The sequence below is a fragment of the Eschrichtius robustus genome, chromosome 1 (assembly GCF_028021215.1).
Source record: "Eschrichtius robustus isolate mEscRob2 chromosome 1, mEscRob2.pri, whole genome shotgun sequence".
Lineage (NCBI taxonomy): Eukaryota > Metazoa > Chordata > Mammalia > Artiodactyla > Eschrichtiidae > Eschrichtius > Eschrichtius robustus.
Genome location: NC_090824.1, coordinates 197,266,411 through 197,290,833, shown reverse-complemented (window position 1 = coordinate 197,290,833; position 24,423 = coordinate 197,266,411). Strand labels below are relative to the sequence as shown.

At 43.8% G+C, this 24,423-nt stretch overlaps 1 pseudogene; it reads right to left on the bottom strand.

The window, feature by feature from the left end:
- Positions 1 to 20,302: 20,302 nt before the first annotated feature.
- On the bottom strand, positions 20,303 to 20,415 carry LOC137750006 (U6 spliceosomal RNA; annotated as a pseudogene).
- Between the last annotated feature and the right edge of the window lie 4,008 nt (positions 20,416 to 24,423).

The following is a 24,423-nucleotide window of genomic DNA, read 5'->3' as shown; positions in this document are numbered from 1 at the left end:
CACTCAGTGGGATCAAAAAGCATCAAGTGGTTTATACTTCCAGCCATGATGGAATAAGAATTGGATTTACCCTCTTAACTAAGAAACTGGACAAAATATATGAAACACTGGTTCACAGATATTGGCCCACAAGAATCTTAAGACAATGTTCCTGGGACTTCCCCGGCAGTCCCGTGGTTAGGATTTCACTGCCGGGACCCGGGTTCCATCCCTGGTCCGGGAACTAAGATCCTGCAAGCCAGGCAGTGTGGCCAAAAATAAATAAATAAATAAAAGACAGTGTTCCCTCAGAGAAGGAAACACGTGAGGGGAACTCTACCATCGTCCCAGCTCACTGTCTGCACTTTCCAGGCTGTAGCTCAAGGAGGAGAAACACAAATGGCGCCCAAGGGATTCTTTGCGTCCAGGAAACAGAGTTGAAAATGATAGAATTGAGATGCAAGTGGTTAGAATGTGCAGGGAGGAGCACTGGAGAGCTAAGAAGACTACAAAAGAGAGCTTTGGGGAACTGCAGAGGGTTCCCCTCAGGTCTTCATGTGTGTGATCAGCACATTCGTGTGAGGAAACGGCCAGAGGCTAGAGAAAGTTGAGAACACTCAAAGGTGCGAACGTGCGTTCCATCAACGTCAGGCGTGAGTGGAATTGCAGATTGCCCTCCGTCTCCTATTGCTGAGGACCCTTCAGCTCTACCATCTCCCACCTCCTCTCCCTCCTCCACTCAGTAACTCTTCTTGCCTGTTGACTCGATGCCAGCCCCCGTATGCCAGCTGTTGTACTGGACTACTGTGCTTTTCAAGGTACTGTACTGTAAGATTAAAAATGTTTCCTTGGGCTTCCCTGGCGGCGCAGTGGTTGAGAATCTGCCTGCCAATGCAGGGGACACGGGTTCGAGCCCTGGTCTGGGAAGATCCCACATGCCGCGGAGCAGCTGGGCCCGTGAGCCACAACTACTGAGCCCGCGCGTCTGGAGCCTGTGCTCCGCAACAAGAGAGGCCGCGACAGTGAGAGGCCCGCGCATCGCGATGAAGAGTGACCCCCGCTTGCCACAACTGGAGAAAGCCCTCGCACAGAAACGAAGACCCAACACAGTCATAAATAAATAAAAATTAAAAAAAAAAAAAAGATCTTTAAAAATGTTTTCTTTATTTTTGTGTTTGTTTGTTTTTTATGTTCTATTTGTGTGAAAAGTATTCTAAACCTATTACAGTACAGTACTATATAGCCGATTGTGTTAGCTGGGTACCGAGGCTAACTTTGTTGGACTTAACGAACGTGCTCTCGGATCAGAACTCGTTCAAATGTAGGGAACTTACTGTAGAGTTCCCTGTGCTATACAGTGGGTCCTAGTTGATTATCCATTTTATATATAGTAGTGTGTACATGTGAATCCCAAACTCCTAATTTATCCCTGCCCCCCTTCTCCTTTGGTAACTAAGCATAAGTTTGTTTTTATAGTCTGTGAGACTATTTCTCTATAGTAAATAAGTTCATTTGTATCCTTTTTTTAGATTCCACATATAAGTGATATCATAAGTGATACGATATTTGTCCTTGTCTGACTTACTTCACTTAATATGATAAATTCCAGGTCCATCCATGTTGCTGCAAATGAAGAGTTTTTAATTAAAATGCAGATACTCCAGAGAGAAAGAAAGAGGGAGCATAACAAAAAGTAATGTTTGTAAAAGACTTTGCTTTAAATTTTACTGCTTTGGAGAATTAGAAAAGATATTAGTTGACTTGGAAAGATATGGGGCGGGAGGAGATTACAATTTACAAAGTAGCAGGTACGATGTAAGATACATATGATACATATGATATACTTTGTGATATATAATATGTGATATATAATACACTCTGAGTGGTGTGATGATAGGTGATTATTATTTACTTGCTCATACACATATTTTGTTTCTTTTACAGTTAACATGTCCTATTTATGTCAGTTATTTTTCAGGTAAATTTTGTTGTTTTGTTTTGTGGTCGCTCTGTGCAGCATGCGGGATCTTAGTTCCCCGATCAGGGATTGAACCCTCGCCCCCTGCAGTGGAAGCACGAGGTCTTAACCACTGGACCGCCGGAGAAGTCCCGGTAATTTTTTTTTTTTTTTTTTTTTTTTTTGCTGCGTTGGGTCTTTCTTGCTGCTCACGGGCTTTCTCTAGTTGCGGCGAGCGGAGGCTACTCTTCGTTGCGGTGCGCGGGCTTCTCATTACGGTGCTTTTTCTTGTTGCGGAGCACGGGCTCTAGGTGCGCGGGCTTCAGTAGTTGTGGCACGTGGGCTCAGTAGTTGTGGCTCACGGGCTTAGTTGTTCTGCAGCATGTGGGATCTTCCCGGATCAGGGCTCGAACCCGTGTCCCCTGCATTGGCAGGCGGATTCTTAACCACTGCGCTACCAGGGAAGTTCCCCTGGTAAATTTTTTATTTAGATTAAAAAGGAAAGCACTGAGGCCTCAAGTAGGTTTAAGCTCAAACTACACAGTGTGCTAGAGGTCTGGGAAGGGAGCAGTGGGGGGATCTTACCATACGAGAACATGTGTAGTCCAGGAAGGACACATGATGGAATCTCAGAGGTCTAACTCCCGACAAATCTAATGTCAAACTTTAGCATCTATTTCCACTGAGTGGCCATTGCACCTCCATAGGCTCTAAAGCACTGCTAGAGACGGTGGTGTGACTTTGATTCGAGTCAGGGAAGCATTTCACCACATGAGGAAGCAAATGATGAAGTTGTCTGCTTGGAGTCTGCGGTTGCACTCTTCGCAGCATGAGCTGTAAATACACAAGCCCTTTTTCAAAATCTGTGACACACTGAAAAGAGCTCATGTTCAACAAAAGCAACAAACCAAACGCACAGACATATGCCAGCCGTCTGCCACCCTCCTCAGTAGGAGGGCTTGAGGGATAGGCTTCTAACTAAACTACTCTGGTTGAGAATCGCCTCAGTCTGATGGCTGAGAATTTTGCTAATGACACACTTGACTCAAAGACATGTAATATCAGAACTTCAGAATAGAGGAATGTTTAAGTGATAGCCCGTTTTTGCAGGTAACAGCTTATAAAATACTGTGAAATAAACAGCGAAGATTGTTCTCTGTTTGGGTATAATTATATACAGTTTTCAATTCCTTTCACCAAGCATATGTTGAGCACCTGCTGTGTTAAATTCCAAGATACAAAGGTGAATAAGCTCTGATCTGCGCACACAGGGCTTGGAGTTCATTGAGGGGACCAGCCTGCATGGTGTGTGAATGATGTCACAGAGCACAGAGGAAGAGTGCTTGTGCAGGTGTCAGGGCACTGGGAAGGTTTGGGAGGAGCTAATGCCAGAACTGAGTCTTGCCAGGCAGACAGGGTGGAAAGGAAGGACATTGCAAGCGGACATAAAAGTGCACAGACATTCAAGAACCCAGAGTTTTATTTTTTATTTTTTTACTTGTTTTGGCTGCGCTGCACGCATGTGGGATCTCAGTTCCCCGACCAGGGATTGAACCTGTGCCACCTCCAGTGGAAGTGTGGAGTCTTAACCACTGGACCACCAGGGAAGCCCCAAGAGCCCAAAGTTTTTAAAAGCTGCAAATAGTTCCAAAAGATTCAACTGGACTTCTACTTCTGGCCAAGATGGAGTGACAGTGACTGGCTTTACCCTCCTCCATCTGAAACAATTTCACAAGGAGGAAAAATGCAGAAAACAAGTGTTTTCAGACACTGCATACCAGGCAGCAGAGGACAATGCTCCCTGAGAGGGGGGAGACAAATGAGATGAGCACTGTGATTGTCTCAGCTTCCTGCCTGGAGAGTTTCCAGGGGGCAACTTAGAGAACGGGAGCCAGCGTGGAGCCTGGGTGTCTGGGGAGGCCCTGGCATGGAGATCTCAGGCAGCATCACAGGGAGGGGAGCACGGCCCAGGGACAGAGCCCCAGAGACCTGCACAGGGTCCCCGAAAGTCTTCAGGTGAGTACTGATCAGCACCTGAGTGTGGGGAAGCTACTCAAGGGTAGGACCAGAGGGAATAATCTTGGAAAGAAGAACCTTGTAATTCACAGGGCATCAGGTAGAGTATGCATAAGAGCATTGCCTCAGTGGAATGGCAGAATGAGCTCCAGAATAAAGGCTGTTCTCATCCTGCCTGACAAAGCTTAAGAGAAGCGTTGAAAAGATTGAACTGTTTCCAAGTAATTTGACTGCTTCCCAGAATAAAGCTCAAGAAGACATTTATAGGAATAGAAAGATATCCAGCACCTAAGAAGGTAAAATTCACAACATCTGGCATCCAGTGGAAAATGACCAGGCATGCAAACAAGCAGGAAAGTACAATGAATAATGAGGAGAAAAAGCAATCCATAGGGCTTCCCTGGTGGCGCAGTGGTTAAGAATCCGCCTGCCTGTGCAGGGGACACGGGTTTGAGCCCTGGTCCGGGAGGATTCCACATGCCGTGGAGCAACTAATAAGCCTGTGTGTCCCAACTGCTGAGCCTGCGCTCTAGAGCCCGCGAGCCACATCTGCTGAGCCCTCATGCCACAACTACTGAAGCCCGCGTGCCTGGAGCCCGTGCTCTGCAGCAGGAGAATCCACGGCAATGAGAAGCCCACACGCCGCAATGAAGAGTAGCCCCCACTCGCCGCAAATAGAGAAACCCCGTGCGCAGCAACGAAGACCCAACACAGCCCCAAAATAATAATAATAAATAAATAAATAGATAAATAAATAAATAAAAATAAAGTTCCCTTAAAAAAAAAAAAAGCAATCCATAGAAGCAGACCCAGAGATGACAGAGACATTAAATTAGACAAAGATAGACTTAGTAGACAAAGACATTAAAACAGTTGTTATATTAATAATTATATATGGCTATATATTCCATATGCTTAAGAATCTAAACAAAAGATTAAGCTCATTAAGTAGAGAAATGAAATAAAGTAAAAAAGCAAGCAACTTCTAGACACAAAAAATATTACATCTACAGTGAAAAATATACTGGATGGGATTAGTAGCAGATTAAGACACAAGTGAAGAAAAGAGTAGAAATGCATAGTAATGGAAACTTTCCAGAATGAAACACACAGAGAAAAAAGGTTGAACGCAAAATGTGCAGAGCATCAGTGAACTACAGGACAACTTCAAATTACGTACATTGTAACCCTGTATGTGAGGCCAAAGTTGACTGATTGATGGGCGGACACCTTGACCCTGGCCAGGCCAATGACTTTCTTCTTTGGGATTTTGAACTGAAGACCCAGAAAGAATCAGGTCAGTCTTGCTCCGTGTGACAGAAGCAGGCAAAATGGAAATCTTCGCTGTTTCCCACCAGGTAGATGGAGAAGCAGAGGAATTTAGTCTGTATCAAGGGGAGCTATGAAACAGATAAATGGGGGAATGTAGAGGTATAATTTGGAGAGAGAAATCATCAGGATTTTAGGTCCTGGTTCCAGGTCTTTCTGATCCTAGCTGTACTGCTATCCTGTTCAGATTCTCCTTAGATTCCATGAAATATGGTGGGTTTCTTTTTGTTGTTGTTGTTTGTTTGGTTGGTTTTGGTCACCTGTAATGAAAAAGGCCTCGGGAATTCCCTGGTGGTCCAGTGGTTAGGACTCCACACTTCTACTGCAGGGGCACGGGTTCAATCCTTGGTCAGGGAACTAAGATCCCACAAGCCGTGCAGTGTGGCCAAGGGGGAAAAAACAGGCCTTAAATTATATAGAGATAATGCATTTGATTTTGGACATGTTAAGATGTTCTTTGATTTTTGACACAGGTTTGGAGCATCTATGGGCTATCAACATGGAAATGTCCACTAGGCAGGTGAATAGACTTATCTGAAGCTCAGAGAAGAAGTGTGCGCCCGAAATTTACACATTTATGTATTGCTGTTATGACTTAACATTTCTATCAGTCTATAGAATAAATAGACAACCTAAATCCAAGGGAGGACATGAAATTGACAATGGAGAACATTAGAGGGAGGCACAATAAAACCAAGGACAGAACCTGGAAAACAACCACATTAAAGAGACAAAAAAAGCCTCCAGGGAACGACTGAGAAGGAACGTTTTCCAAGGCGGGATGGAAGCATGAAGAAAGGGGAAACCAATGACACTATCAAATTCCTAAAGGACCTGAGACATTCCTGACCCTTGACTGGCAACCACCAACTTCCTATATTTCTAACCTAACTTCCTTTTTTCTGTCCATATTGACCACACCTGAGTCCCTATTTCCCTGTTTCTGACCTCAACATGCTAACTTAACCATAGTTATCCATCCCTTTTAGGAGAGTTTGATTTTGGCATTCTCCACCTTACATTATTCTACAATACCTGACAAGGATCAAAGACCCATCAAAGCAGATCCACAGAGAAGATCTGAGCCCTTCTCCCCCAAAGACAATTGTACACCAATTCACCTGGGGGAGGCAAGGAAGGAGCTGGAGGGTAACGTATGGTTTTCCAAGAGGAGATCAGGCCTCATTGATCTAATAAAGCTCTTGTAGGAGGTGCATATGCGTATGGACAAAAGCTCATGAATGGCATCCATTAAGATTTTCAAAAAGCCTTTCACAAAGTTCCACACAAAAGCCTATTTTAAAAATTGAGTCATCATGGTATGATGGAGACTGGGGTGACGCAGAGGGAAGTTGCTTAGAGATGAGAAACAATGGTTTAGGATTCAGGGCACTTCTTGGGGGAAGAAGTGTAAACATTGGCATTCTCCTATGATTAGTCTTGCTTAATGCTTTTGTGAATTATTTGGAGCAGTGATTATGAAAAGCCTAAGTATATAGGAATAACCTGAAGTTAGCGTGAAAATATTGAACTGGTCTTCATATGGGCAAAAATAAAGTCTTGAACTTAGGGAAGAGTAACCTCAAGGATACTTAAAAGATTCGTTTACTCATTCATTCATTAAACACTTCCTGAGGATCTGCTATGTGGCCAGCTATTGCGCTACAAGTTGGACAGGAAATAATAATTAAGAAGGCATTTCTGGGGCTTCCCTGGTGGCGCAGTGGTTGAGAATCAGCCTGCCAATGCAGGGGACACAGGTTCGAGCCCTGGTATGGGAAGGTCCCACATGCCGCGGAGCAACTAGGCCCATGAGCCACAACTACTGAGCCTGCGCGTCTGGAGCCTGTGTTCCGCAACGAGAGAGGCCGAGACAGTGAGAGGTCCGCGCACCGTGATGAAGAGTGGCCCCCGCTTGCCGCAACTAGAGAAAGCCCTCGCACAGAAACGAAGACCCAACACAGCCATAAGTAAAATAAACAAATGAATAAAAATTTTAAAAAAAAAGAAGGCATTTCTCCCTGCTTTTAGGGAACTTAAATGGAACAAGAAGACATTTCCTGAATCTTGAGAAAAGTAATTTTAAGGTGAATAAAGGAAATGGTTCACACAATAGGAAAAACATGGAGCTTAATTTTCTAAGCATTATGCTGATAAGGTTGAAAATTTTAAATATACTGTAAGTATTTAGATAATTCCATAAAAGGTACTGCTATGATGGTTTTATTAAGGGAAGATAGAGTATTTGGGACCCCCTCCATGTTATTCACGGGGTCCCAAATGGTTCTAACATATGTCAGAACCATTTTTCTATTGCTGTTGCACGTGATAAAAACCCAATTCAAAACTAACTGCAAAAAGAAAAGTTAAGCCTGACTTCAGGCAAAGCTGGGCACAGACAGGCAGGAGATGTTATGAGGATTGGTGTGTTTCACTCACCCTGCTCCTCTCAGCTCTGTTTTACTAAGAATTTTTTCACATGGAGCAAAGGAGTCCTATATATAGACATAGAAGACAGAAGAATTCCAGTTTTCCATGTTTCACAGCACCTGTGATCTTAGGAGACCCTGTTTCTCCCAGCACTCCTGTCAGTTCCTGAAAAAGGCTCTGAAAGGCTCATCCTGGAACCACTCCCTCCGGCCACAAAGTTGCCCAACCCCCAAGAGCCAGGGTGAGGGGAGCTTTCAGTCTCCAGAGCCACACAGACTGAGAAGGAGGAAGAGGTCATTCCCCAAATAGACAGTAGGCAGACAAAAACAACAGAGCACAACTTGCTACTTCCTCTCCACAAGGTCACCATAGGCTGATTTTGGTCGTGGTAAGAGCCTCTGAAATAATCCCCCTCTGATCCCCGCCTCCCTTCCACGTGGGCTAGACTTAGTGACTCACTTCTAGAGAAGACACCATGGCAGCGGCGATGGCCTCAATGCAGAGATTAGGTGACAAAGGACTGCAGGTTCCATCTTGGACGCTCTCCTTCCAGCTCTCTCTTGCCTGGTTCACTTAGGGAAGCCAGCGACCATGTTGTGAGTGAGCTTGGAAGCTGATTTCCTGAGACTGATAATAAACAGGTGTTTGAGCTTGGAAGCCGATTTCCTGAGACTGATAATAACCAGGTGTGTGAGCTTGGAAGTGGCTCCTCCCCCGACCACCCATCCCTGCCCAGGCCTAGTCTTTAGATGAGACCCCAGACCTGGCTGTCAGCTCACCTGCAACTTCATGCCACTCAGCTCAACTGTGCCCAGATTCCTGACCCACAAAAACGGAAAGATTGACATTTCAATCTATAAGCCACTAAATTTGGGGGCAATTTGTTAAACAGCAATAGATAACTAATACACTGGGGTTAGTGCAATAAGATAATATTTATGTTCTTATGACCAAAAATATGTAAATACATACAGGATCAGGCAAAAGAATCTGTTAAAATGTCATATGTGATTTCTGCCATATGTTTGAATATTTTCTGTGTTGAATGTGAAGAAAATGAACTTTTCTTCCCTGGATGAAACAATGGGGTATTTTTTTTTTTTTACCTGTAAGTAGGCTGACTCTATAGTAGCTGCATGCATCTTATTAAATACAAATCTTAAATCAAGATTCAGCAGTTAACAGCATCCTGTAGCTAGGTAAAGACTACATTATTTGGCTACGTTCTGGACTGTTTCTCTAATTTTTTCATGGTTCAAATAAGGTTTTCAATTGTAATTTGATTTTAAAAAGAATCATTTTGCCAAGTTTCCTTTGACTCATTCAAAAGATCTGAAACAGATCTTCATGAACTGAAGGTCCGTATAAGGTCAACACGACTTTGTCTTTGAGATCTGTTTATGTCTTGTGTTTGTAGGTTACCCAAGCACCTCTCCCTGATGAAAAGCCTAAAATAATCTCCAAGGAAAAAAGAAAGAGGACGGAATCCAGTATCAAAAGAATGTTTACTGAAGCCAATTTTCTTTAGCAGCAGCTTTACAATAAAAATAAAAGATATTTTTAAATGTATAAATCCATAAGCCTGGGTATAAAAACCAGACTGACATCGCTCTATAAAAATATCAAGCTGTAGCCTCTGCAAACTGTGTAGGTCATAGATGTGTCGATTAACCTCAGTTCAAGGGCTTATACCTGCTACTATTTTCGGAAGTTAATAGCTACCCTCGGGCATTTTAAACTTATGAATAACGTTGAGTGGGATTTTCCTGTGATATTTGCCCTAATATTTCAGAAAATTCTAATTAGCCGCTGAGTACCATTCCATCCTGTCACCACATAACCTCACGCTGCTGCTGTAACTTTATTTCTTCAAATACGACAGAGGGAGTCTCCAGCAAGTTCTGAAGGTGCTTTTGATAATTATATAGCCCAGGGGACGAAATTGTATTTGCTGTGATTTCTGTAAAATATATCTGTATCCAGACAATTAGCATGCTCGATATAGAACCAAAACAAAGTTGATTTGCTTGTATATTTTGGGAGACCAGTGTCTCAAAATAAGCCCCTAATATGCCTCCCACCTTCTTATGGGATCCAGGTTTTCTTCCAAGAAACTGGAAGCAGGGCCCTTTACTTGGAATTCATGGGAATTCAATGAATACTTAGAATTTATTACGAATAACCAGTAAACTCATTTTATGGTGCAAATTCCTTCAATCCTAACCAATTCTCACTCATGTGCATAGAAAATTCCATGTTTTAACATATATCGCATTCGGGTGAGTTGTGCTTTTTTTGTATGTTTTTCCTTTTCCTTCCTTATCTAACTTTCTACGACTGTAGAGGACTGTTTTGAAGCTATTTAATTTTTGTTGTTGTTTTTCAGTCCTTAGAAGTTTAATGAGAAAAATTGTATGAATATATACATGTTCATGCAAACATACCTCCTTGCTGCCTACAAGAGTGCCAGGTAACACGCAAGGTTACTGACCCCAAGCAACTGAAGTAGTATTGAAACAGGGCAGGACCCTATGGTCCCTGCCCCCCATGTCCTCAGCCTGCCTTTGGCTGTGGAACAACTTTAGCCAAAGAATAAGTTTAATCAGAGATGTGAGAAGATGCAGAAACAAAGGAAAACAGTCAAAGGAGACCAAATAATAACAGTTTAGTCATCAAGCATAGTCAAGGACCTTTCGTTCCTTCTCAAGGGCTATAGATACTAATCTGAGCCATGCCCTGTGAGCTGTCTTACAGATACCAAAACCCTCACCAGGTGGAAGAAGTTAACTACATGATGACCAGACTGTAGCCATGACCCAAGCTGCCACAATTCTGAGAACTGGTTGCAAAGAAATGGAAACAAACCGACCCTGGAACTGAAGATTAACTGTACTTAAAACAATCAAGATGACGCTGGTCAGACCACCGATGACCAATGTCAAGATGACTGGCAGAGATGCCCGTGCTGTTTCTGCACGGAGCCCCCTCCCTCCACCTGTAAAGCTCTTGCCCCCTGGCTGTCAGTGGGGGGAGTTGGCCTTGGACAGGGCTCTGCCCCACCCCCCGTGGCCCACCTCTGAAATAAAGCAACCTTTCCTCTCTACCAGCCTGGCCTCTTTATTGGCTTTTGAGCGGGAGCAGCCGGACCCCACTTTCGGTTACAGTATTTGTGATGGTGGATGCTTTGCAGTCTGTAGGACCCGGAGAAGAAACAGAACCGATGAATCCATCTTCTCCCCCAGAGCCAAGAACTTTGACACCCCAGCCTGGGAGTGGGTAGTTTGCCCCAGAATCGTTGCAAAGCTAATGTGGTGCCAGCGCAGCACCATTATGGAGGGATTCTGTGAGCCACCACCTTGATTTTACATTGAAAAGCTAAGGTTTCTTTATCCCAACTCCAGATAATTCCACAGAGAGTTGGTTATGGCCTTTTTTTTTTTTTTTTTTTTTTTTTTGCCGTGCAGCTTGTGGAGATCTTAGTTCCCCGACCAGGGATTGAATCCGGGCCCTCAGCAGTGAAAGCGCCAAGTCCTAACCATGGGACCATCAGGGAATTCCCAAGAGAAATGGTTATTATGTATGCTTATTAGCCTACTTAAAGCAGAAAAGACTTCTATATATAACAGGAAAGAAAAAAAGCCATAAAGGGGAAGACAAGATTTTGCTACAAAAAGAGGAAAAACATATGCAAGTTTAAAATATATATATATATCATAAATAAAACTCACAGGGAAATGAAAATGATGGCAGGTATTTGCAGAATGTATGGCAAAGGATTAGGGCTAATGTTTTTAATACACAGAGAGTTCTTTCCAACCTCTATAAATAAAATTAGGCTTCTGTTTCTTTTCGCCTTCTGGGTGTAGAGGCAGGTGGCAATGTCTACGTTGGGCGACAGTCCTAGGCCGGCTTACGACACAACCGCCCGTCGAATCAGGCGGTCCTGAGCCCCTGGCGTCAGCGTTGTTCACTTTTACACGAGGCCGAGTGGGGCAGCACCGGAATCCGCATGTGGCCTGTGCCCGGGTCAACCCCAAGGGGTTCACGCCTGAGACTGAGCATTCCTATGAGATGCCGAAAACAAAAGCCCACGTCATCCCGGCCCACTCTCGGCTGCTAAGCGTGTCGGTGACAGGGTCAAGTGCCCTTTTCTTCTGAGGAGCAGAAAATCACTAGGAAAGTATTGCAGGCACAAGCGCAGACTCAGAAAAGCTAAATTTAAGTGTTTTTTCTTTGCAGACTGTATTGAAGTAGATTTGGTTTACAGCGTTGTGTTAATTTCTGCTGTACAGCAAAGTGACTCAGTTATACGTATATATTCTTTTTCATATTCTTTTCCATTATGGTGTGTCACCAAAACCTAAATTTAAAGATGAGCTTTTTTCTGAATAATAATTTTCTTTTTAAATCAAAAGGCTTGTAAAAAAAATTGTCACGGGAAAGTGGATGGGCATATTTTCACCGAATTGGGGGATATGTTTGGGGTGATGTGACTTTAAAAGTAGTCTATGTGTTATACCAGGAACCCAGCTGGGGGACCCTGGGGAAAACCAAGGGAGGTGGGCAGTCCTACTTATGGCAGCCGAACCTGAGGTTCAGAGCAAGGCTCTTGGGGCCCCCACTGGTCAGAGACTCCTGTGAGCGCGGTATTCACACCAGGTAAACGGAGAGAGTTGTCAGGACCGGATGAGATAACCCAGGTGGAGGGCTGGCCTCGGTGCCTCACACGTTCACTTATTTGTTCATTTATTCAGCAAATTTTTATTGAGTGACTGCTGGGTACCAGGAACTCTGCTAGGTGCTGGGGATACAGCAGTGAACAAAAGAGATGCCAGTCTTTACCCTCTCTGGGCTTACATTCTACGGACACATAGTAAACAACCATAAAATGTAGCTGGCGTTATAATATAATACAAAACATGCACAATTTAAAAACCAAAATACGAACCCTACCTGCACTGTTGACGGGAATGTAAATTGGTGCGGCCACTATGGAAAACAGTATGGAGGTTTCTCAAAAAAAGAGAGCTACCATATGACCCAGCAATTCCACTCCTGGGTGTTTATCTGAAAAAAACCAAAAACTCTATTTCAAAGAGATACATGCACCCCAATGTCCATAGCAGCATTATTTACAATTGCCAAGACATGGAAACAACCTAAATGTCCATTGACAGATGAATGGGTAAAGAAGATGTGGTACCTATATACAATGGAATATTACTCAGCCATAAAAAAGAATGAAATTTGCCATTTGCAGTAACATGGATGGACTTGGAGGGTGTTATGCTAAGTGCAATAAGTCAGACAGAGAAAGACAAATACTGTATGATATCACTTATATGTGGAATCTAAAGAAATATGACAAATTAGCAAATGTAACAAAAAAGTAGATGCACAGATATAGAGAACAAACTAGTGGTTACCAGTGGGGAGAGGGGAGGAGAGAGGGGCAGTATAGGGGTAGGGGATTTAACTGCTATGTATAAAATAAGCTACAGGGATATACCGTACAACACAGGGAATATAGTAACTATTTTTTAATAACTATAAATGGATTATAACTTTTAAAATTGTGAATTACTACATTGTACACTTATATAATGTTATACATCAACTATACGTCAATTAAAAAATAAATAAAAATCAAGATACCTTTTTTTTGCACCAGCTAGATTGGCAAAGTTTCTCTGCTAAACATGATGCCCACCAGGTTTGGCCAGTGGTGTGGGAAAGGAGAAGCAGTATGAGTTGATGTAACTTTCAGGACAGCAGACGACAGTACGTGTCAAAAGCCTTCACTCCCTCAGTTCCACACCCCCTGATTTAGTACCCTAAGGAAATACTCGTGGATTGCCCAACTATTTCTACATATAAAGGAAGGTAGGAGGTTCAAGCCCGAGCCTGGAAGTGGACAAGCCGGGGTTGACAGGCAGGTTCTACATCTGCCATCTGTGTGACCCGCAGGCTACCTGGTGACTGTCAGCGGATGTGCGACCTTAGGCAAGTGACCTTAGGCAAGCCTCCAGGCAGCGTGTTCCTCATGGTAAAATGGTGATAATAATAGGATTTACCACACAGGGATGCTGTGGGCAGTAAATGAGAAAATGCCCACGAAACACTTAACACAGTGCCTGGTGCATGACGGGTTTCAGTATACATAAGCCAAAGAGGGAAAAAAACAAGGAATATATGTTCAGCCCAGCATCATTTACAACGGTGAAAAGTAAAAGAAAAATTGCCTAAGTGACTTAAAATAAATATAGAGAAGAAAGACCACCCCAACATCGAAAATCACATTGCAGATGAACAGTTAATGGCATGGAAAATGATCACGGTGCATTGTTAGGTGAAAAACAGTTGGTTATAAATAGTACAATAGTTCAATAGAATTCCAATTTCAGGAAAAAATATAGAAAGACAATACTATGTATTTTCCACAATGAACAGGCATTATTTTATAATTGAAACAACACTGCACGTTATTTGCAGCAGACATATGTAGGGTTTTGGATGTCCAGCGTCATCCCACTTTTTGTAACACCCCAGTTTTCTGACGGGGAGTAATCTTTCTCCCGCTGGGAGGAGTCTTGGCAGGAGGGCAGCCTGTAGCTCCAACATCCACCTCTCGCTTATGGAAGCCAAGAGGGCTTTGGCCCCGGAGGCGGTGCTACAAGAAGGGTGGGTCTTTGGGCAGATGCTCTTAGTGCGGTGATGGCACTGGGGATGGGGAAGTGGGTGGGGCTGGGATTTGCTTGATCTCTGCCCTTTCCTCCTCCTATAGTGTTCATGAGCCCCTCCTAGCCTTCCAATAAATTCTTTTCTGCTTAAGTACACCAGAATCTATTTCTGTTGCTTGCAACTAAGAACTCTTACTCGTAAGTTATTTTTAATAACTGGAAAATGAAAAAGGCAAGCTGCACTTAATATAACAGCAGCTACAGGACCATTCTTTGCAGGGATAGTCTAATCCCAGGTGGGGCTGAGAGGGTCAGGAGGAAATGCTAAATGACCTGGCTGTGCCCACTGGATGCCACACACCTGGTTGGAGACGAACATTCATGAAAAAATTATAGATGTTGTGACACATTCAGTTGTTTGACATCGTGTGACAGCTGATGATCGTTATTCATTGATAGTTGTGATTTGGGTTGATTTAGAATTTAGAACAGTAAACTAAACTAAAATGAACAAAGACCTTAAGCATGATGCTAATTACCCCCATATACTAGTAGGTACGAAAGCTACCCCTGTATACTGCGTTATGAAACCATAGACGTGTAGCTAATATGCTTTCAGACTCGACCCCAGGAGGATGATCCGAATGACAGCTTTGTCGTTATGCTTTAAGAATAGTAAACACCTGGGACTTCCCTGACGGTCCAGTGGCTAAGACTCCGCACTCCCAATGCAGGGGGGTCCGGGTTCAATCCCTGGTCAGGGAACTAGATCCCACATGCCACAACTAAGACCCGGCTAGCCAGAGAAGTAAATAAATATTTAAAAAACTAATAGCAAACACCTGCATATATTCATCTGCACTTAACTTTGATAGCATGACACCATTTGTTTTTGAAAGATTTGAAAGCCATCTGCTATTAAAATGATTACTGCCCTTGATACAGTGAGTTTACTAGATATTAATCACACATCCTCAGTGTTCATCTTTGCAAACTTTCAGGACTGTTGGCCTCTAAAATTTTTTGGCTTGCCTCAATTATTTTGCCAGTTTTTTCTCTCTCACGTGGAGAAGATACCCTCCAACTGTGAGCCTGACCCAAGCTTTGGACAAGTTCTAACACCTAGAGAACACAGCAGATTTAACAGAAAATAATTACCCAGCTTTCTAGGAATAATTACTCTTTATATGAGTTTCACTCATTATGCAGCTTTTCATAATTTGCAATCAGTGACATTGAGGGCAGTAGGAGAATTCATGTTACCCAATTTAGCTTAAACCAATACTTCTCACATTGTAATGTACACATGAATCACTGAGGGCTCTTGTAAAAACGCAGACACCAGTTCAGTCAGTGTTCTGGTTATCTGTTGCGGGACAGCAGATTGTCCCAAACATAGTGGCTCACAACAGCCATCAAATGATTCTTCATTTATGTTGCTCACAGGCCTGCACTTTGGGCAGGGCTGGGCGGGGAGAGCTGGTTTCCATACCTGTTCAGATGGGGAAGTTGGATACTGAAGGTGGGAGCTGAATCATCTCACTCTGTCTGGTGGTTGATGCTGGCTTGTATTTTTGGCTGTGCCGCACGGCATGTGGGATCTTAGTTCCCCGACCAGGGATCAAACCTGCACCCCCTGCAGTGGAAGCGCAGAGTCTTAACCACTGGACCGCCGGGGAAGTCTGATGCTGGCTATTGCCTTGAGATGCCAGGCCTGGCATTGACCAGGAAACCCACACGTATCCCTTCCACATGGATGCTTGGCTTCCTTACAGCATGGTGGTTGGGTTTCACCAAGTGGCCTGTTTATGACCTAGCCTCAGAAGTCACCTAACATCACTTCCGCCAGACTCCATCGGTGGTGGTTGTCCTAAAGATCTTCCCAGGTTTAAGGGGAAGAGACATTGCCCCTGTCACTGGATGACAGGAGGGTCAACCTCACAGCGTGCGGGATGGGACGTATTGTAGCGGCTACATTTGGACAATACTATTTGCCCAGTAGGTCTGCTGGGGCCGGAGATTCTTCGTCTCTAACTTGCAGGTGATCTCAGAGCCGCTGATGCTGAGCCCACACTTTGGGTCGCGAGGGTCTAGACCACTGCGTGAGGCCACATCTTATTATGTACAGTAGCCACTTTGGATTGCTTTGGAAGTAGACAGAAGACACTTCCATGTATACGTGAATATTATGGATATTCTTGACAGATGCCATGTAATTTTTCTTCTTCCTTTGTTTTTGGTTTCATCTTTTTTTTTTCCGCACTATTCCTTTAGCTTAATATCATTTACTCTTCTTTCTTCATAATCCCCTTAAAGAAAGAAGAATTGCTTCATATAATTTTGGTTAGATTCCTCACCTGTAGAATATTGCACCACATGTTTCATAAAGGGTACTTGACATTGTATTATAGTGTGTCTTTATTGAATGTTTATGGAAATAAAGATTTATTATTGAAAAGTCACGATCTGTTTCTTTGGAGCAAAATTTGTGAATTCTACAGCTACTAAGTTTTATTTGATTTTTTACATTAATTATTTATTTATTTTTGGCTGCGTTGGGTCTTTGTTGCTGTGCGTGGCCTTTCTCTAGTTGCATCGAGCGGGGCTACTCTTCGTCGTGGTGCACAGGCTTCTCACTGCGGTGGCTTCTCTTGTCGCGGAGCACAGGCCCTAGGTGCGTGGGCTTCAGTAGTTGTCGCTCACTGGCTCTAGAGCGCAGGCTCAGTAGTTGTGGCACACGGGCTTAGTTGCTCCGCGGCATGTGGGATCTTCCCGGACCAGGGCTCGAACCCATGTCCCCTGCATTGGCAGGTGGATTCTTAACCACTGTGCCACCAGGGAAGTCCGTGGCATGTGAACTCTTCGTTGCAGCATGCATGTGGGATCTACTTCCCTGACCAGGGATCGAACCTGGGCCCCCTGCATTGGGAGTGCAGAGTCTTAACCACTGCACCACCAGGGAAGTCCCCTCCTTGGTCCATTTTCTTCCTGGGTTTTCACCTTTCTTTTTCTTGTTAATTTCTAAGAGCTCTGTGTATATTAGGGATATTAGCCCTTTAATGTCATATGTGACAAAGTTCAATCATCACATATTCACAAGTCCAATAGCTAAGAGGCTCTGAAAATTAAGTTTTTTGTAAGTTTGGTGCAACTCTTTTGATAATAAAACATGACTTCAACTGACATGACACTTTTTTCAGCCTTTGCATATTCCGCTGAATGTGAATAGTGGTACATTTTGCTGAAGAGAAAAATCATGTTTGATTCCATGGTACTGGCCTAGACCTCACTGGTACTGCTATATACATACTATGTGTTACCTTTTCTAAATTCTGAAGAACTCAAAACTCCATAAAACATTTGTCCCCAAGGATTTCAAGTAAGCAATTGTGGACTTTATGCACATAATCCCTGGGGTTTTTTCAGTTCACTTTGGACGTGTTGAATTGCAGGTGCCTGTGGGGTCTTTAAGTGCAAATGGCCTGCAAGCATTTGGATACATCAGTTAGGAATTTATGGGAGCAATTAGGCTTGGAAAAGCAGATTTTGGATTTATCAGCATATAGATAATATTTAAAGTCATGAGGGTACGTGTTAGAAGGCGTGTTCTGCCAGAAGAGCGAAGGGAACATCCAAATCCAAGGGATGGATGAAGGAGTTCCTGGGGGGAAAGGGACAGAGGGAAGAGTGGAGAAGAAAGTGTGAATTGGACAGGGTAGAGGTGCCTCGTTCTGGGCTGGGCCCAAGGCTGCAGTGGAGCTGCCAGCCGCAGAGTTCTCAATGGAACGATTGTTAGACATCAGAGTGAAAACAGACCCTGGAATGTGTGTGGCGGGCAGAGTAGGAAGGCTCTCTGATGGTTGCCTCTGTGTCCAGGCTCAGGAACCAGGACCTCAACATTCCTGAATAACCAAGCATCCTTTCATCAGGCTTCCGAAGCAGGGGTCTCCAGCCCTCCTTCCTCCCCTGGGAAAGTCCTCTTAAAGGGTCTGCAGCAGCAACATGGATGGACCTAGAGATGATCATACTGAGTGAAGTAAGTCAGACAGAGACAAATGTCATATGATATCACCTCTATGTGGAATCTAAAATATGACACAAATGAACCTGTCTATGAAGTGGAAACAGACTCACAGACATAGAGCACAGACTTGTGGTTGCCAAGGGGCAGGGCAGTGGGGAAGGGATGGATTGGGAGTTTGGGGTTAGTAGATGCAAACTCCTATATATAGGATGGATAAACAACAAGGTCCTACAATATAGCCCAGGGAACTATATTCAACATCCTGTAATAAACCGTAATGGAAAAGAATATGAAAAAGAATATATATATGTGTAACGGGGTCACTTTGCTGTACAGCAGAAATTAACACAACACTGTAAATCAACTATACTTCGGTTACATAAATTAAAAAAAAAGAAAGGGTCTACAGCAGTGTCCCAGCCCTGTCAGACCTCTGTGGGCCCCGCTGTCCAGCAGGCGGCTCAGACCTTGGGGTTAGCAGGTGGTTCCAGCGGTGGGTGCGGGGAGGAGCTGGCCCTCCCCCCCCCCCCCAACGGGGCCGGGGGCACCAGAGAGGGGGCCCCGCCTCTTCCTGTTTATTCCTGCAGAGGGGTCACCTTGGGACCCCTGACTGGGGCATTTAGAAAGTCCTTGCCAGTGGGCAGCTGCCTTGCAAAGAAGGGACTGCTGAGAGGCCGCAGGTCGGCCCCCAACCGGCCTGCTGCAAAATTTTTCCAGCTGGTTTTCTATCAGAAGAAAAATCCGTTTTTCATTTTCAGTTGAATGTTCTCAGCCTTAAAATGTGCGCCTTTTGTTCATTCTAATTCGCCTACATTTGCATAAAACAAAAGTTCATTTTCAGAGCAGAATGCAGGGCGGCTGTGCACAATTCCAGTTATTGTAGAGAAAAGCTGTGTGCCTAACTTTTTATTCGGCAAGAAAAGAATATATCTAAGATGGTAACGTGGGTGTTTCCTGGAACTCATACTGGTGATGTCTTGTCTGCCGCTCAAGAAACAATGGGCACTTATCTGGGATTTCTCAGATTTAGTTACGGTATTTTGATTTTTCATTTCCAATGGCTCTTGACTGTTAAGTGGGTGAAAAAAATGAGTTAATTTCTTGAATATTTTAAATACTTGTCCTCAGTTCTGATTTTACCTACAGTGGAAACGTCTGAAAGTTTATAATGTTAATAACATCATTCCATCAAGCTAATATGAACTGAAGAACATTAAATAAATATTTTGGTGTAGATCATGACACAAATATTTCCAGTCCTGAGCTAATTTCTGTGTACACACACACACACAAAAACCCCCAAACCAAACACTTTTCTTCCAACACTACTGAACTGTACACTTAAAAACGCTTAAGATGGTAAATTTTATTTTATGTGTATTTTACCACAATTTTTAAAAATCCACTTCTCTTCTAAATCTTCAAAATTTGGAAGCATTCATTTAATGAAGAAAGAAGTACTTTCTGGGAATTCCCTGGCGGTCCAGTGGTTAGGACTTGGCGCTTTCAGTGCTGAGGCCCGGGTTCAGTCCCCGGTCGGGGAACTGAGATCCCACAAGCAGCACTGTGCAGCCAAAAAAAAAAAAAGTACTTTCAAGAACTGCTTACTTCAGTTTGAGAGACCTGTGGATTTATTTCCACATAAAGTCAGTGATTATGAAGGCTTAATTTCTTTCTTTCTTTTGCAGCATTCAAACTCTTAGTTGCGGCATGCATGTGGGATCTAGTTCCCCAACAAGGGACCAAACCCCGGGCCCCCTGCCTTGGGGGCGCAGAGTCTTAACCACTGGACCACCACGGAAGTCCCTGAAGACTTAATTTAAAATAAACAAACCTTTCAGATGTGATCTACATATATATATTTTTGAACTCAGAGGACATTTAATTAAAAGTAGGCAACAGCTCCACGAATTTGTGCGTTATCCTTGTGCAGGGGCCATGTTACTTAATCTTTGTTGTTTTGTTCTAATTTTTAGCATGTGTACTGCTGAAGAGAGCACCAGATGTTATAACTCTAGACCAGATTACTTGGCATCTCAGAATTACAGAACAAGAGGCCTAAGAGTCACCTCGAGGTTTCCAAGTGTTTTTCTACAAATGGGCAAGTTGAATTCTAGGTTGGGTCAAGAAGCTGGGACATGCTTCTGAAGTCATCCTCGGAGGAGAGCCACCCTACAACAGGATACAAACTGAGCCCTGAAAAGTCAAACATGCTCTAGAAAACTTGTTTCAAAAACAGAGGTTCCTTCCACCCCAAACAAAACAGCGGTCCCCTGCCCCACTTCACCTCTTTCCCACTCTCCAGAAGCAGCCACTTTCATTTTGCTTCATCTCCAAATCTCTGCTACTTATTGATTAGTCATGGTTAAGTGGTGCCAGTTGTCTTATCCTGTGGAAGATGAGGATTGAACCCTCTTTCACCACCATCAACACATAGACACAACCCCTCTTCCTCTCAATAAGGTCATGTTGTAAGTTCAGTTACTAATCCATGTTTCCATTACTACTACGATGAAATGTGCCAATCACAGCTGAGTCATGTAATATACTATGGTGACTTTTCCTCTCCTGCTTATCTTAGGATTCTTTTTTTTTTTACACTTATTTAAAAAAATTTTAATACAATTTTTAAATGTTACTTCTCATTTACAGTTATTACAAAATATTGGCTATATTCCCCACGGTGTACAACATATCCTTGAATCTATCTCACACCCAATGGTTTGTGCCTCCCACCCCCCCAGTGGTAACCACTAGTTTGTTCTCTATATCTGTGAGTCTACTTTTTTGGGTTATATTTAGGAGTCTTTTTTTTTTTCTGTTTTATCATTTAAATTTTATTATTTTATACAGCAGGTTCTTATTGGTTATCTGTCTTATACATATTAGTGTATATATGTCAATCCCAATCTCCCAGTTCATCACAGCACCACCACACCCGGATTCTTTTTTGAATAAGTAACACTTTTTTTAAAAAAAATCAATCAATCAATTTATTTATTTATTTATTTATGGCTGCGTTGGGTCTTCGTTGCTGTGCGCTGGCTTTCTCTAGTTGTGGCAAGTGGGGACTGCTCTTTGTTGCGGTGCACGGGCTTCTCATTGCAGTGGCTTCTCTTGTTGCGGAGCACAGGCTCTCGGTGCGTGGGCTTCAGTAGTTGTGGCTTGCGGGCTCAGTAGTTGTGGCTCACGGGCTCTAGAGTGCAGGCTTAGTAGTTGTGGCTTGTGGGCTCTAGAGCACAGGCTCAGTAGTTGTGGTGCACGGGCTTAGCTGCTCCGCAGCACGTGGGATCTTCCTGGACCAGGGCTCGAACCCGTGTCCCCTGCATTGGCAGGCGGATTCTTAACCACTGCGCCACCAGGGAAGTCCTCTGACTTTTTTGTGTGTATGACTTTGTCGGCAACTTTCTCAACTTCATCTTCTAACCTTCTTATTGTTTCTATTTTCAAGACTTTTTTTGTTTTCTCAGTATTTCTTTCTTATGACCCCTTGGTTTTTTGTTTTGTTTAGTGGAGACAAACTCTTTTTTCACTATGTCAAAATCTTGAGGCTCTTACTATTAGGTTTTTTTTTTTCCCCAAGTTCTAGAATTTATATACCAGTGCTATTCTCAATAGACACAAACTGAAAATCACTCATATTGTAATACACATTGGAATAAATTAATTGTTGAATGTTTACACTATGGAATCCTATGCAACAGTGGCAATGCATGATCACAACAGGCAACCATATAGGTATATTCCCAAACAACATAAGGAATAAAAAAGCCCAATCCAAAAGTGGTTATACTGTGTCATAACATTTATATAAAATACAAAATACAGGTAAAGTGATCTTTTTGTTAGATACCAGAACAATATTAAACCTTAAGGGGAGTCACTAGAATGGGACCAGGGGGCCTCTGAGTATCTGGCAATTTTCTGTGTCTTTATCTAGAAGCTATGTATAGAGTGTATTCAGATTCCGAATTTTCTGAGATTTGTCATTTCCTTACAAACCGTGCATGTTTTTAGTTGTTTTTTAATACATAACAAAAAGTAAAAAAGATACACTAGGGAAGGTAATTATATTAGCACTTTAATATCCATGGTTTTCAAGGTGGAAGTGAAAGGTATTAAATTTAGTATTAGTTTTTAAAAATGTTTTGTTCCCCTTTCATAGTTCCACTTTCCTCCATATTATTATTATTATTTTCTGTTCTGATCCTGTCATCGTAAAGGCTTTCTTCACATGCTTCGTGACCCTCGGCTGTCTGTACATATTTAAGGTGGGGACACGATGACGCTGACTGGAAGCAGTTGGTTCATAGGAGTAGGACTGTTGACTGTGGCATTTCTGAAACTGTGCCTCTTTGGGTACTCCTTGTAACAGCTGTCAAACTTTTCACCGAAGTCTTCTCATCTCCTGGCTGGAAACCATAAGCCTGGTTGCCAGCATTCAGGTAACCAAGCAATGGAAAAAGGTTGGGGTTCTAAGTATTCTGATTACAAACGTTCATATTACCCTCTGTATCAGGCCAGGTCAGAGGGGATTAACTATAAATGGGTACAGAGAACTTTCAAGAATAGTCTAGGGCTAAGGGAGAGTACCCAGGGAAGGAACAGACTTGGAAGGGGCTCCCTCCCCATGTCTGGGGTTCAGGTCTCATTGCAAAGGCATGGCTGCAGCCCACTGGATGGTGGAGAAGTTTGCTAGGTTTCCCAGGCTAGAGCTGGTCCAGTCACCAGGTGAGCGGGAAGCATCCCTCTGGGGTGCGGGCAGGCCAGGTCGAGACCCTGGCTGGGACTGGGGGGGAGGAAACACCTCACTGGATCCTAGTGGGCCAAGGCTGCCCTTCCCCCGCCCGCCACCATGGATCAGGTGGGCAGGAAACTCCTCTCTGAGGCTGAAGGGCAGGCTCCCAAAGGAAGGCCACCTGCTGCTGAAGGGGTGGCCATGTGGCCCGGGCTCTCCGCTCACTAAGGGACAGTGTACGCCTGGTGCCCCCCACCTGCCCCCTTCACACCACTGACAACTGGATGGTATTAACAAGAGGCAAACCGAAGGAAAGAAAGGAGGAATGCTTAGAGGGTCCAGCTCACTGCCAGTGTCGGCAATCACATTAGTCTGCTCGGGCCGATGAAAGCAAGCACCACAGACTAGGCGAGGTAATAGAAATGGATGGTCTCACAGTTCTGGAAGCTACAAGCCCCAAACCAGGGTGTTGGCAGGGTTGGCTCCTTCACAGGGCTACGAAGGGAGGACTGTTTCAGTCTCTCCATGGCTTGTAGATGGCCATCTTCTCCCTGTGTCTCCCTCCTCGCATCTGTCAAATTCCTCTTTTATAATGTCACAAGTCACATTGCCAAGAGCCACCCTGATGACCTTTAACTTGATTACGCCTGAAAAGACCCTATCTCCAAGGAAGGTCACATTCTTGAGGACTGGGACTTCAACATAGGAAGTTTGAGGGTGCACAGTTCAACCCCTAACAGCGACGAAGGGTAGCTCTGGCAATGAGGGAATACACTGCTAACTGGCACGCTCCTTGTTTTCAGCGCGTCCCCCCACCCTCAACTGCTGCCAGCGTCTGCATCTGGAGACGCTCTATTTCAGCCTTTCTGGGGAAGAAACAGGCTCACGCTGGGATGTCAGAGAGGCAGTGGCAAGCCACGTGGCGCTGAAGAAGGGACCTGCGGGTCAGACGGAAAGGCCTAGACAGACTTCCAAATAGTCCGATTTCAGCCTACTTCCACTCCTACTTCCAGAGGTACGGAGGTCATATTCATGACCATTTAGGGGTGCTCTGGGGGGGGATACCGAGTTGCTCCCTGGCGTTCCCCACTGCTGGTTGAGTCAGGTGTCTGCTGAGTTTTGCTCTCCTGCTTGTGGTCTCCTCTGTTGCTCTTTGTGGCTTGATGCCTTATAAATTAGTAAATAAACCTTTTATTTCAGAATAATTTTAACTTAACAGAAAAGTAGTCAAGGTAATAGAGTCTCCCTCATACTCTTCCTCCTAATGTAC